The sequence below is a fragment of the Lepus europaeus genome, chromosome 20 (genome assembly GCF_033115175.1).
Source record: "Lepus europaeus isolate LE1 chromosome 20, mLepTim1.pri, whole genome shotgun sequence".
Lineage (NCBI taxonomy): Eukaryota > Metazoa > Chordata > Mammalia > Lagomorpha > Leporidae > Lepus > Lepus europaeus.
The window spans coordinates 14,671,868-14,684,808 of record NC_084846.1 but is presented as its reverse complement, the minus strand read 5'-3'; the positions used below and the strand labels follow the sequence as shown (position 1 = coordinate 14,684,808).

General features: G+C 45.0%; 1 long non-coding RNA gene across 2 annotated transcripts in view; it reads left to right on the top strand.

The window, feature by feature from the left end:
* The window catches only part of LOC133749618 (uncharacterized), a 49,148-nt gene extending 38,365 nt beyond the window's left edge, over nt 1–10,783 (top strand). The window contains exons 2-3 of one of the 2 annotated variants that reach the window (XR_009864603.1): nt 5,541–5,940; nt 8,950–10,783. This is a non-coding gene — a long non-coding RNA (uncharacterized LOC133749618). Of the gene's footprint in view, nt 1–5,540; nt 7,054–8,949 lie in introns of both variants that reach the window. The other variant, XR_009864602.1, reaches the window with a different exon arrangement.
* Nucleotides 10,784–12,941: the final 2,158 nt, after the last annotated feature.

Below are 12,941 nucleotides of genomic sequence, written 5' to 3'. Positions count from 1 at the left end.
TAAGTAAAGAGTTCAACAAACAGTATGAAAAACAAAATGAAATTTGGTCATGTGCAACAAAATGGTTGAAACTGGAAAACATCATACTTAGTGAAATAAGCCAGTCCCAAAATGGGAATTAACATTTGTTCTCTCTGATCCATGGTAATATAGAGAGTACCTAAAAGGTAATATATAGAAGTGAAATTGATACTTTGAGATGTGATGATTTTGAAGAAAAATATCATCTTAAAAATTAGCCTGTCATAGATTTATTGAATTTCAAGCCCCTCTACGATTACCTTGGTAGGGCCATACCAAATAATCTCACATGCTTTCCATGGCCCACGGCCAGATGCTCCTCACCTCTCATCTAAAGGGGCCAATACTAAGAACATCATGCAGAATGTCAGTCCCAGCCCTTTACCCCCACTTCCTTCCAAGCATTTTCCTGCCTGCAGTAGGAGCCCTGCAGAGTTGTTGGTGTTCTGTTCATTATTCACACACATTTTTCATCTGTCATCGAGAAGATAGAATCATTAGTACAAGACAGGATCATGGAGTACAGAGTGATCACAGGCCATACCTTGCCTTGTGAACTCTATTTTCAGGCTTCCTCTGCTGGGTATTACGAGAAAGGAGGTATCCCTGTGTTAACATCTGCCAGTACTGGCAATTTCCTGAGTAATCAGGGTAAGAGGGGATGCCCTAGGAAAGGCTTAGTGGAAATGAGAGTTGTTTTAGGCTTTTGAAATTATTTATTTATTTGAGAGACAGGGAAAACAAGTTTCTATTGGCTGGTTCACTCCCTAAACACTCAAAATGGCTGAGATTGGGCTGGAGACAAAGCCAGGAATTCAGCCTGGATCTCCCATGTAGGGGACAGGAACTCAACTACTAGAGCTGTCACCTGCTGTCTGCTAAAATGCACATTAACAGGAGGCTGGAGTTAGGAAACTGGGACTGGGTATCAATTCCAGGCATTCTGATAGTGGATGCAAGCATCTTTACCAGCATGCTAGCTGCTAGTCAAATGTCCACCCCCTGGAAATAAGTTTTGGATGAAATTTTGAAAGTAGGAGGTGCACAGATTTAGAGAAAGTGGAGCAAGTGACAGGTGCTTAAGTCTAAGGCAAGCAGGAGCCCAGGGGGCTGATACAGCAGGAAGAGCATCCCCAATAGCCCCTTAGACTGTGGGTTCATCTGTCATGTCAGAGCCAAGGCACATGCTCAGTTGCTCAGCTGCCTCACTCAGAACAACTTGCCCAGATGAGTTTTGTTGCAGAAAACATATGACAATAATCTTGATAGGCACAAACTGAGAGAGCTAAAATAATCCAGTAGTTGTAGCTGGCAGTCAAAGTTGTTGTTGTTGTTGTTGTTGTTGTTTTAATATTCTTTGTTGTTTTCTTATTATAAAGATGATAGAAGCTTACTTTAAAAGGTTCAGAAAAGCTTTAGAGCCAACTTTGGGTCTAGCTCAATCTCACTGACAGCCTGGAGAGGCTCAGGGAAGCACCTGGGCTGAAGCTAGCACCCACTTTGAACACAGCAGCTCTGCCCCTGAGAGGGTTATGACACTCCCATGATATGTTTTCTCATCTGCACAACAGCTCCCTCAAGGAGGAGGGCTCGGGGCAGGTGTTTGGTGCAGTAGATAAGATGCTGCTGGGGATGCCACGTCGCATATCAACATGCCTGGTACAAGTCCTGGCTCTACTCAGGCTTCCACCTGGTCCAGTGCTAGCCCTAGCTATTGTGAGAATTTAGAGAGCATCTTAATGGATGGGAGATCTCTATTACTGCACTTTTCAAATAAATTAAATAAGTTTTTAAAAAATAAGAATAAGATAATGTCAAAGAGTACTCAGCCTGATAACATGGCATGCAAAAGCTGTGATTGATTGAGAACCTGCTGTTTTTACCAGCACTGATAGCATTTTGAGTTATTTTCCTTTCAACCACTTTCTCTACATTTTCTCTATACAAAATGAAGCCCCAAATGTCCAGTTTTGTGTCCTGCCTTTTTCAGCTTGTTCTTGCAATATTCCTATATCAGAATTTTAAAAAACCACCATCATATTCCATTTTGTAGATACAGACTATTATTGAACCAGTTCCACATTGTTGAGCTTCCATACCTTTTCTTAAAGCTTCTTTTAAGTTTTATTTATTTTATTTTAAAGACAGTGACAGAGGGACACACACACACACACACACAACTATTCCATCTTCTGATTCACTCCCCAAATGTCCACAACAGCCAGGGGTAGGTCAAGCCAAAGCAAGAAGCCAGAAGTTCCAGTCAGGTTTCTCACATGGGTGGCAGGTACCCAAGCATTAGAACCATCTTCTGCTACCTCCCAGGTACATTAGCTGGAAACTGGATGGTAAGCAGAGGCAGGACTCATAGGATGATCTTTGACTGTAGGAAATTGCTTTCCCATGAAATCATGTGCCTCAGGTTAGATCTGAAACCAGGCAAGTGCAAGGCTGACAGCTTGAGGGGAAATGTTCCCGTTTATGTTGAGTTGGGTGGAACACCCAAGCATTAAAAGGTGCATCTTTGAACATTAGTTTCTGTGCCATCCAGGGAGCATCTTTTCAAAGCCATGACCAAGGAGTTTATCTGGCTCTTCTTAAAGACTCCTGAGGCTGAAGTGACTGTGAGTGGATGAAGTCTGTGGCACAAGCACATGGTTCCTCCCAAACCTGACATCTCAGTGGCCAGAAGTATGGCCTTGGTCAGGAGTTGGAAAGTCATCAGGTGGCAAGAGAATGGTGCATGCACATACACTCTTTGTCACTGGCTGTGGGTTGACAGTGTGTGTGCTGAACTAGTAGGCTGTGATACTGGTTTCAGCCTAAAGCGAGAACAGCACTGTGTTGTCAGGAACGGTTCCTGGTATGGTTGGAAGAACAGCAGACAAACCCAAGTTCTAGTTCTAGCTCTGCTCCTCACCAGCTGTGTGGCCTTGTGTCATCCTGGGTACGTTACCACCCTCCCTGGCTTTTGGCTTTTGTGTCTGTGAAGAGAAGACTGTGTATTTGGTCCCATTCAGAAGGCTTGGAAGGAGAGGATCTGATGGTGGCTATGAAAGTCCCTGAGAAGGCAAGGACAAGAGACCTGTGCTGCCTGTGATGGTTTGAAGTTGGGAGCTGGGTGCAGCAGCAGCTTTGGAATAGCATGTTCTCTGCCACTGAACATGTGGGACTCCCCACTGTCTGCTTGGGGTGAACACTTCTGTTGCTTCTGCTGCTTCTCTGGAAAATCCCACCTGGCTGTGCAACCCCAGCTCAAACATCCCCTGCTTGGCATCTGAATCCTCAGTGCCCAGTATGTCACCTGGCATGTTTCAGGTGATCAGCATATGGGTTCAGTGGAGTTTTTGTGTTTGTTTGTTTTAAACATTTATCTGCTTGAAAGAGAGTGACAAAGAAATCATCCATCAACCAGTTCACTCCCTAAATGGTGTTAACAACTTGGAGTGGGGCAGGCTGAAACAGAAGCCATGAATTCCATCCAAGCCTCCCACATGGGTGGCGGAGACTCAGTCACTTGGGCTTTCCTCCACTTCTTTCCCAGGCGTGCTAGTAGGGAGCTGGATCAAAAGCAAAACAGCCATGACTTGAATTGGCATTGCAAGTGGTAGCTTAAGAATGTAATGAAAAAAGCTGAGTGCCATACCAGCTTCTTTCATTACAGTTAAATTATGGAATCAAGTAAACTAAAAAGTGCATAGCAATCCTATACAATAAAAACAAAATCAGAGGCATCACAATTCCATACTTCCAGACATACTACAGGGCAATTATAATCAAAACAGCCTGGTACTGGTACAAAAAACAGATGGATAGACCAACAGAACAGAATAGAAACACCAGAAATCAATCCAAACATCTACAAGCAACTCATATTCAACAAAAGAGCTAAAACCAACCCCTGGAACAGGGACGGCCTCTTCAACAAATGGTGCTGGGAAAATCTGATGTCCACATGTTGAAGTATGAAGCAAGACCTCTACCTTACACCATATACAAAAATCCAGTCAACATGGATTAAAGATCTAAATCTATGCCACGACGCCATCAAATTAATCAAGAGCATAGGGGAAACCCTTCAAGACATTGGAACAGGCAAAGAACTAATCATGGGGCTCCAAACCCATAAGAATTGGTGGTATAAATACCATCTTTATTGTTAAAATAATCATATTAAATGTTAAAGGCAACAGATAGTTCAGTCTAAGTTTAAAAGGGATGATATAAATAACTTCAAGTACTCGGTAAAAGTAATAGAATTAAAAAGGAAGGAAGGACCAACATGGGAAGCAGTCCACACAGCAGACTCCTAGAATGACTTTCACAGTAAATAGCACTCTGATCTCATCCCATAAGGCTTCCTGGTCGGGCTGAAAGGCCTGCAAGGAAAGACAAGACTCTGTGACAAAAAATATCCTACATGGAGGATCTCTGTGAGACCTCAGGAAAGAAAGGGTCATCAAAGAAGGAGATACTCTTCTCTGAAGGGGGAAGGGAACATCCACTTTGCTTATGGCCGTGTCCAAATACCAATGGAGTCTGTGCTCACAAAAGGCTTCCATAGCCCTGGCAGCTCACGACAAGAGCCTCGGATGATCACTGATGTCATAAAAAAAAAAAAGAGTGTTAATTGTTAAAGAAACTGTGCACTTGCTCCCCAGGGAGGATCTCTGTCCCTATTGAATTGTAATATGCGAACTGACTGCAAATTCTCTCCTCAAACTGTACTCTATATGTTGTGTGTGGGCATAGGGGCAAATTGTTGAAGTCTATGATTAGCATAGAATTGGTCCTCTGTATATAGAGCCATACTAAAAATGATCCATAATGAAAAAGGAGATGGGAGAGGGAATGGGAGGTGATTTATGAGCGGGGGGAGGGTATGGGGGAAATAACCACTATATTTTTAAAGTTGTATCTATGTAAAGATGCATTCATTAAATAAAAATTTAAAATTGGAAAAGAAAGGTGCATAGCAAACCTGATTCAGAATGTGCATGTAACATGCCTTTGTAGTTTTCTGCAAGAGCTGCTCAGTCCACCTTGCGTGGATCAGTGGATCTTGTGCATAATGTTGGGAACAGGAGAGCTGCTAGGTTGGAACCTAGAAGAAATGGGGCCTCGTCCTGGCGTGGTCTCGAGAGTCCCTCCCACATCAGAGATTCTTGCTTCTGGATCGTTAATAAGCACAAGAGTTTAAAATATGTTTGAACAAGAGGGAGAAGATAGAGTGGACAGCTTTCATACTTCTGTAAATAAAAGCTGATAGAAAAATCTGGCATTCTCAAGCTATGTATTTTATTTTAAGTTTGTTTTTGTCAAAGGGAAAATAAAGAAACTCAGCTCCTTTCTGTTTTCGAGTAGGAAAGTCTAACCTTGGGTCCTGTGGAGCAGTTGGTTGATGTGTGTTTATAGAGGGTTTGCTTCTCCTACAGAGGGCATCACACTGGATGCTCTAGGAAGAAGTGGAGAGACACAGCATAAGGGGCTCTTTCAAGAAGCTTCTTTTGTGTTTGCAGGATGAAGAAAACTCCAAAGAAGCTGGCATGAAGAGGTTCCCAGTGACCTAAGCTTGGACAGTTTGAGCATCAGAACATACGGTTATTACTACAGTGGACCAATAAACAGAAATCCACATGATGATGATGATGGTGACAATGCCACCAAAAGGTCGTTGATCACTTTGCTGGACATCAACACATTATTTTGCAGATTTATAAGGGAAGAAGTTTAACAAAAAAAAAAAAAAAAAAAAAGAAATAAGAAACCTTACCTACACCAGGGCTGTTAAAGGAGCTAGAAAGAGGGATTCTGGGGGAGTTTTCTCATCTTTCTAGGTGTGGGGATATGAAGCTGTGGTTGTCCATTTCTGTGCCAAGTTAGACAACTCATGAACAGAAGGCAGTCCTTGTACTACAGGTAATAAGTGCAGGCAGCAGCCTGCTATTCACAGAGTGGACTCCACTCCTCTACTTATGTGTAGTTTACATCCAAGTTCACACTATGTGTCTGCCCTGTCGTGTCCAGAAAGTGCTCATTGGGTTTCTAATGCAAATGATGAAAACACAGGAATCAGATATTTGTGCAAGTGGAAATTGCTTTGTTTTCATTTGTAACTGAATTAATTATCAGACACTTGCGTTCATTACTGTAACTACAATGGAACCCCAGCTCTTGTAGTTTGATAAAGATCCACGTGTGATTTTGATGTCTGATATAGGAATTGACCACAGAGCCAGAGGGCCAGAGTCCAGATTTTCACTCTTTAAGATACTGCTTTGAGGCTGATGAAGGTAAATGCTGTCAGATGGATGGAGATGTGCCTCTTTTGTTAGCCCCACATATTTGTCTTGAGCTTTCATGAGAATGAGTTCAACTTGCTCCCTCTCTTCTAAGTGCCTTCAGTGCATGGGCAACACATTGACCAAGCAATTTCAGCAGACACTCAGTGCATGAATAGGAGGGCATCAAACCCAGAAAGAGGAGGCCATCATTGATGCAGCACCACAAAAGACGGGTATTAAGACTAAAGGAGCTAAGCCTCCAAGTTGGAGGGCTCATCCATGCCCAGCACAAGGACTGAAAGGTGGCCTACCCCAAGGAACTCAGTGTGAAATTGCAAAAGGCTTTAAAACTTCTAGAAATTACCCAGAGGATTCAGAATCAGAATGGCTTTGGAGTTCTCAACAGCAATCCTAGAAACTGAGGTCATCAAAATCCTGAGAATGGCAGCTCAACATGGAACAATACCCCCACCATCTCACTATGAGAATTGAAAACATCTTCAGACAGAGGTCTGAGAGGCTTAGCTGCCATGCATGATGTAGCTGGAACTCCTACAGGATGCATTTTAGCAAAATGAAGGAAGCTGAGACAACCAAAGCCTATAGTCAAGAATCAAGACCCAACACAGCAAAGCCACTGGTAAAAGAGAATCCCAGGAAGAGGGAGCAGGGAGCTGCAGCAGGGCTGCCAAGCATGAGCCTAAAAAGCAGCCACCGTGGGCACTAACCGTGCAGATTGGAGAAGGAGGTGGGGCCCTTCCACCCCCCCAGGCAACAATCCTTACTCAGCTGATCTCCTGAGCTGGACTTTTTAACACTGTACCTGGTTTTGTGTATAGAGCTTAGCCATGCAGTTGCTTTTATACACTTTAGTTTACTTAATCCTTACTACAATCCTATGAGGTAGTTCATAGGATTATGAACTTTAAAGATTTGATAACTGAGCCCTGGTGAGGCTCAGAGTCCCTGATAGCTTTGCCTCCAGTGTGGAAGGGCCCACCTGCAACCTCTACATAGTGGGGTCTGGAATATACAAGCCTGTGCTCATTATTGATGTGGAAAGGTGCACAGTGATGTCAATGTAGCCACTGCCTCCTCTTTGAAAAGCTATCTGTGAATGCAGGACAGGGCCTGGACATTATGCCTGGTGCATCACTCAGCAGCCTGTGGCTGTGCCACTTTCAATGCCTCAACAATCAAAACTTGCAAGTCCAAGTTGTACATTCCTTTCCACAGGAGGAAAGGGACAGGGACCATGACTTGCAAGCACCCGTGGTGTCATAAGTACAGGACCTCAGGGATGTTTCATTTCATTTGCTCCTCATGATAGTTGTGCAGGACTCAGGGCATACACATTAAATAACTTATCAGGACCTTAGCTGGTGGGGTCAGAGTTGGAATTCACACATGGGCTTAAAGCTGCAAACCCATGTTGCTTCCACTGTGACATTTACAGGAACAAAGGCCTTTTGTCAACTCCTTGGGGAGGAAAGACTGAGCACAGTGGAAGACAGTACAGGGAAGAGTGCTCCTAAAGGGAAATGCACCACTGTTGTGGCCAGCTGGCAGCCCAGGGCCTTGGTCTGCTCCTCTTCAAACAAGGAGATGCGACCAGGCCCATCACACAGAGCCTGCATCAGTGAAACGGATAGGTGTGAAGGTGGTGTTTGGTGTTTTTAGGATATGGTAGCTGTTGCTAAGTTCTGGGCCATAACAGCTTTAAGGACATGTGCACTGCTATAGTTGTGGCTTTGGCTCCATGGAGTTAGAATAGTCTATCCTGTTTCCTGGCAAAGATCAAAGAGACAGAAAATTTTATTTGAGTTTAATTAGCAGTCAGCAGGCCTGCTTTCCCAGGAGGATTTAATGCCTCACAACCAGAAGCCCAGGCCAACAAGATGTGACTGAGAGCTGAATTCTCCTCGTTAGTATTTTGTTACTATTTTGACCACGTGTGCCCCTTCTCATGTTTTCAAAGCCTTGTTTGTGCTTCCCCCAGGCATTTGAAACACATTTCGTTTCCATGAGGCTAAGATTCTCAGATCCACTTCCTGTGCAGGAGTAATAGTTACACCTGCCTGCTTTGAGGCTTGAGAGGCAGTTGCTAAGGCACTGCAGCAGCTCCAGTGAGCTTGTCTAACAATGAGAGCCTCCCCTTCAGAAAGCCCATGAATTTCCTTGGCAGTAGTGCAGAATAAAGGGGAAAATAAGACAGTTCTGAAGCATTATATGTGTGGAATTAAACAGGTTCTAAGCTCAGCACATTTCTTGAGTTCTTTCCTGTCACAGATGGATGTGAAAATCTCAAAAGGCTCAACTTGGGGTTGTGAATGATGAAAGCAGGGACAGCCATAGCCATGACCGAGGTGCAGAGCAGCCCTGATGGGTGGCACTGTCTGCACCCTGATTGGGGGCACGGTGACTTCGCCTGACTGTCTGTGAAGGTAGAGACAGCAGGCATTCAGGGTTCTAGTGACAGGTTGATAATGGGAGAGGAAAGCCAGAAGGGAAGGATTTTTAGAGTGAGCGAGCCTGGGGCCTGTTTCTAGGCTCCAGAGGAAGAGCTGACCTGGAAGAGGCTGATGTGTAAAAGAGGGGGCTTGTGAGCTGGAAAGACTGTACTGTGTCTCTTTCTCTGCTGTAGGTCCTGTGCTTGGTGAAGAGGCCTCTGAAGGGAGCATCAGGGAACAAAGATAAATGCAACACCTGGCTTCCTGGTGTACGTAATCCTTCACTTGAGAGTTTTCAGGTGCTTATTAATCATCTTGTAAAATCTAATACAGGAGCTGAGATTGTGTCATAGTGTGTTAAGCTGCCACCTGAAATGCTGGCATCCCATATGGACACGAGTTTGAGGCCCAGCTGTTCTGCTTCTGATCCAGCTCCCAGCTGGTGTGCCTGGGAAAGTGGCGGAGGATATCCCAAGTGCTTCAGCCCGTGCAACTACATGGTTCTGGGCTCCTGACACATCCCCAGCAGTTGGAGCCATAGGGGTAATGATCTAGTGAATGGAGGGTCTTTCTCTGTCTTTCCATCTTTTCCTGTAACTCTGCTTTCAAATAAACAGATCTTTTTAAAGAATCTAAAACTTGGAAAAACACATCCAGACCAGATTCCAGGTTCTGATTTACAAAGTGATTGGACATAGTACTTTGTTGTCACCACAACCTTGCACTAACAAAACATCAGTGGAGTCACCTGGGCCTTCTTAGAAATGGGGATTGCCCTAAGCTGACTGAGCTGGAGTTGAATGAGTAAACAGCAGGCATTTTAAGGCTTTAGAAGCTTTGCTGGGAGCAGGGATCCTCAAAGTGTGGTCCCCAGGCTAGCAACACCCAATGGGTCTTGTGTGTAATGAGAGCACAGCAGAGGCAGAAAGAGGATCACATGGCGAACTCAGAAGCAGGGCAGGAGCATTCTGGTCATCTGCCACCTGGTGGCTTCACCATGGGACTCCACCCTAACTGAAATCCAACCCAATCACATTCTAACACTGTAGCCTCAGACACAATAACTTGATTAAGTTCCATCGTTAATCTTTTAATCTGTGATTCTGGAGATCAATGCCTTAACACATGGACCCCTAGGGTCCCCTAAACTATGATCCATCCATAGCAGCATCTCATGAATTTTAAGATCAGTTGGTCAATTTTTACAAAAATAAGAAACAAACAAATCCCACATGGATTTTCATTGTAATTGAATAGGATCTGTGCATTTATTTAGGGCTTTCTTGATCCTATTGAGCCTCTGAATACATGACATGGAATATCTCTTCTTTCCTGCACAGTACCCTTAATTTCTCTCAACCAGCTTTTAACATTTTCAGTGTGTAAGTCCTGCTCTTCCCGTGGGGAAATGTATTGCTAAGTATGCTGTGCCTTTCAGAGACCTTGTGGTGGGAATTGTTCTCTCCAGTTCACTCGCACATTGATCATGACCCATGCAGAGAAGTGGAATTAGTTTCATCTATTGATTTTCTATCCTGTGACCTTGCAGAACTCATTTACTAGCTTATGTGAGCTTTTGTTGATGACTCCTTAGGATATTCTATGTAGAGCATTGTGTTTTCTGTAAATAAAGATAATTTTCATTCTTCCTATCTAATATGTTACTTTGTTCCTTTTTTCTTTTCAGTTCTTTCTTTTTGTGTTTCCAACTTTTGTGCTGGAGCTTGAGGTATTTGTCATTGTTGTTTAGTTGGATTTGCTTTTTGGCCACATTTTTAAAAATATTTGGAGATGCATATACATTTACAAGAAGTTTTCTCCATGGACATAAGATGTTGTGTTTGTAATGAAATTTCCCTATGCATCTTTAGTAGCAGTTTTTTGTCATCAAGTCTATTTTGCCTGATATTAATATAGCTCCTGCAGCTTTCATGATTAGTTTGCATGGTCTCTTTTTTTCAATCATTTTACTTCTTTCTTTTTTAAAAATATTTTTCATCATTTTACTTTCAACATATTTGTGACTATGATCCAGAAGAACTTCTCTTATAAATAGCATAAAATTAGATCTTGTTTTATGTACACTGTGTCAGCATCTGTCTTTTGATGAATGTAATTAACCTGTTTACATTTGGTATAATTATTCTTATGATTGGGTATATGACTGCCAGTTTGCTGTTTCCTATATGTCTGAGGTATTTTGGTTCCTGTTTTCATCATTCGTTTTCTTCTTTTGTATTAAGTAGATATTACTCAATCTTTTTCTGCAGAGGCTGACAGTCACCCCAGAAAACCTGTATAGCACCTCTGCCTGGGGGTACTCAAGCACTCCAGGAGCTTCTCCTGCAAGCCAGAACCAGGCAGCTGTGCAAGACTTTCCAGTGTCCCAGAGACTACCCTCCAACCATGGCCACAGCACCAATCACTCTTGACTTGGTCTCTGTGTAAGGTCAAGCCCAGGTGCCCACTGTATGCTTTGTTTACCAAGGCCCTTCCCTTGCTTTCTTAACACCCCTGACCTTTCCACATACTCAGAGGCACCTGGGATCATCTGTAACAAGTGACCTAAGACCTTGTCTACATTCAAGGAACCAAACTCTACCAAGGACCACACAGGCTGGATTTGAGAAGGTCATCCAGACCTTCTGGACTTCAGTGTACTCACTTATATAGGAAGAGGGTGAAAGTCTGGCCTCATGAGTGCATAAAAGGAGACACCCAGGGGAGGATGTGCTCCGTGTGTGCAGTTTCCTCAGTGCCTCCCCATGCTCTGGGCTCAGTGTGGTTATCCCACCAGATGCATAACAGAGCATGGGCCCTCTCTCAAGACCCACTTGCTTATATGTAACGGGGTGACCATGGCTACTCCACACAGATGAGAAGATGGACCCAGGGAGGGCTGAAGAGCTGCCCCGCGGGTCTCAGAGTATGTGTCCTGGCTGGTTGTCTCATGTCACTTTTGTATCCCTGTGGGAGAAGCACAAGAACCATGGGGGGTGAGGACCACCCCAGTGTCTGCAGCATCCAAGAAGACCCCAGCCCAGGGTTGACTGAGGATGGTGGGAGACAACACCCCTACTTACCAGAGTGACCACTGTCAAGGAAATGAGATCACTTCCTGAGGACCACTCAACTGAGCCCCTTCCTCAGACAAGGCTGCTTATTCCACCCCCCCCACCATGTGCATACCTGCAGTTACACCAACACCCCCCACCAGCTACCCAGCACAGGCCCGTGGCAGCCAGTGCCCCTGCTGGGAGGGCACATTGGGTCAAATCAGTGGGGTAAGATCTGACCACTCTTTTGTCCAGGCTGGTGTCCTTGGACAAGTCCTTATGTCTCTCAGGGCCTTCTCTGTCTCCCCTCTGCTCCCAGGGGATGTCCTCAGGTGTGTAGACCATAAACACCTGTGTGACTTGTGAACCCTGGGCTTGTGTCACCTGCAGTTTATGCACAACCCAGAGATGGAAGGACTCCGAGAACCACTGGGACAAAGAATGGGCCCCGCTGCCCCCACCCTGGGTCCTCACATGTGATCCAGGGAAAACCACTTTCCCTCTTTGCCCCTCCTTGCACCATGGGAATGTTGAGATGTATAGTTTCAGGGAGGCCCCTGAGGCAATACCTTCCTGCAGCTCTCGTTGCATCCAGAATCAGCCCAGGGCCTCTGAGTCTGAGAGGGGCAGCCACAGCCAGGGTCCCCAGTGATCACTCCTGTGGCATGCAAGTCCTGTGACACCTTCCCCTCCTGGTGGACTTGACTAAGCTTCTGGCTCCTAAGGAACAGAATTTGGCAAAAGTTCTGTGGTTTCCTGTCCCTCCCTCCCTGTCTCCTCTCTCCCCTTCCTCTACAAAAACAGGCTGGGATATTATGAACTACCAATGGACAGGCCCCAGTGAGAGGAAGCAGAGTCCCAGTCTGCAGCTTGCCAGTGACAGGGCAGTGGGCCCAGAGGCAATCAGACCCTGTTGAGCCACAGCTCAGAGTGTGGCCATAGGCCTCCTGGGGCATTAGGGTAGAATCCCGACTAATCTGGGGCTGGGTTCCAGTCCATAGGCTCTTTGGCATCAGAAATGTCTGGCCAGCAGCAACAAGTCAGGCCCAGGCCCTGGGGCCATCCCTGTCCCCAGCCCCACCGCCAAGCCCTCAGCAGCCATGTCTTCCCATGCCCCCGGCCACATTCAC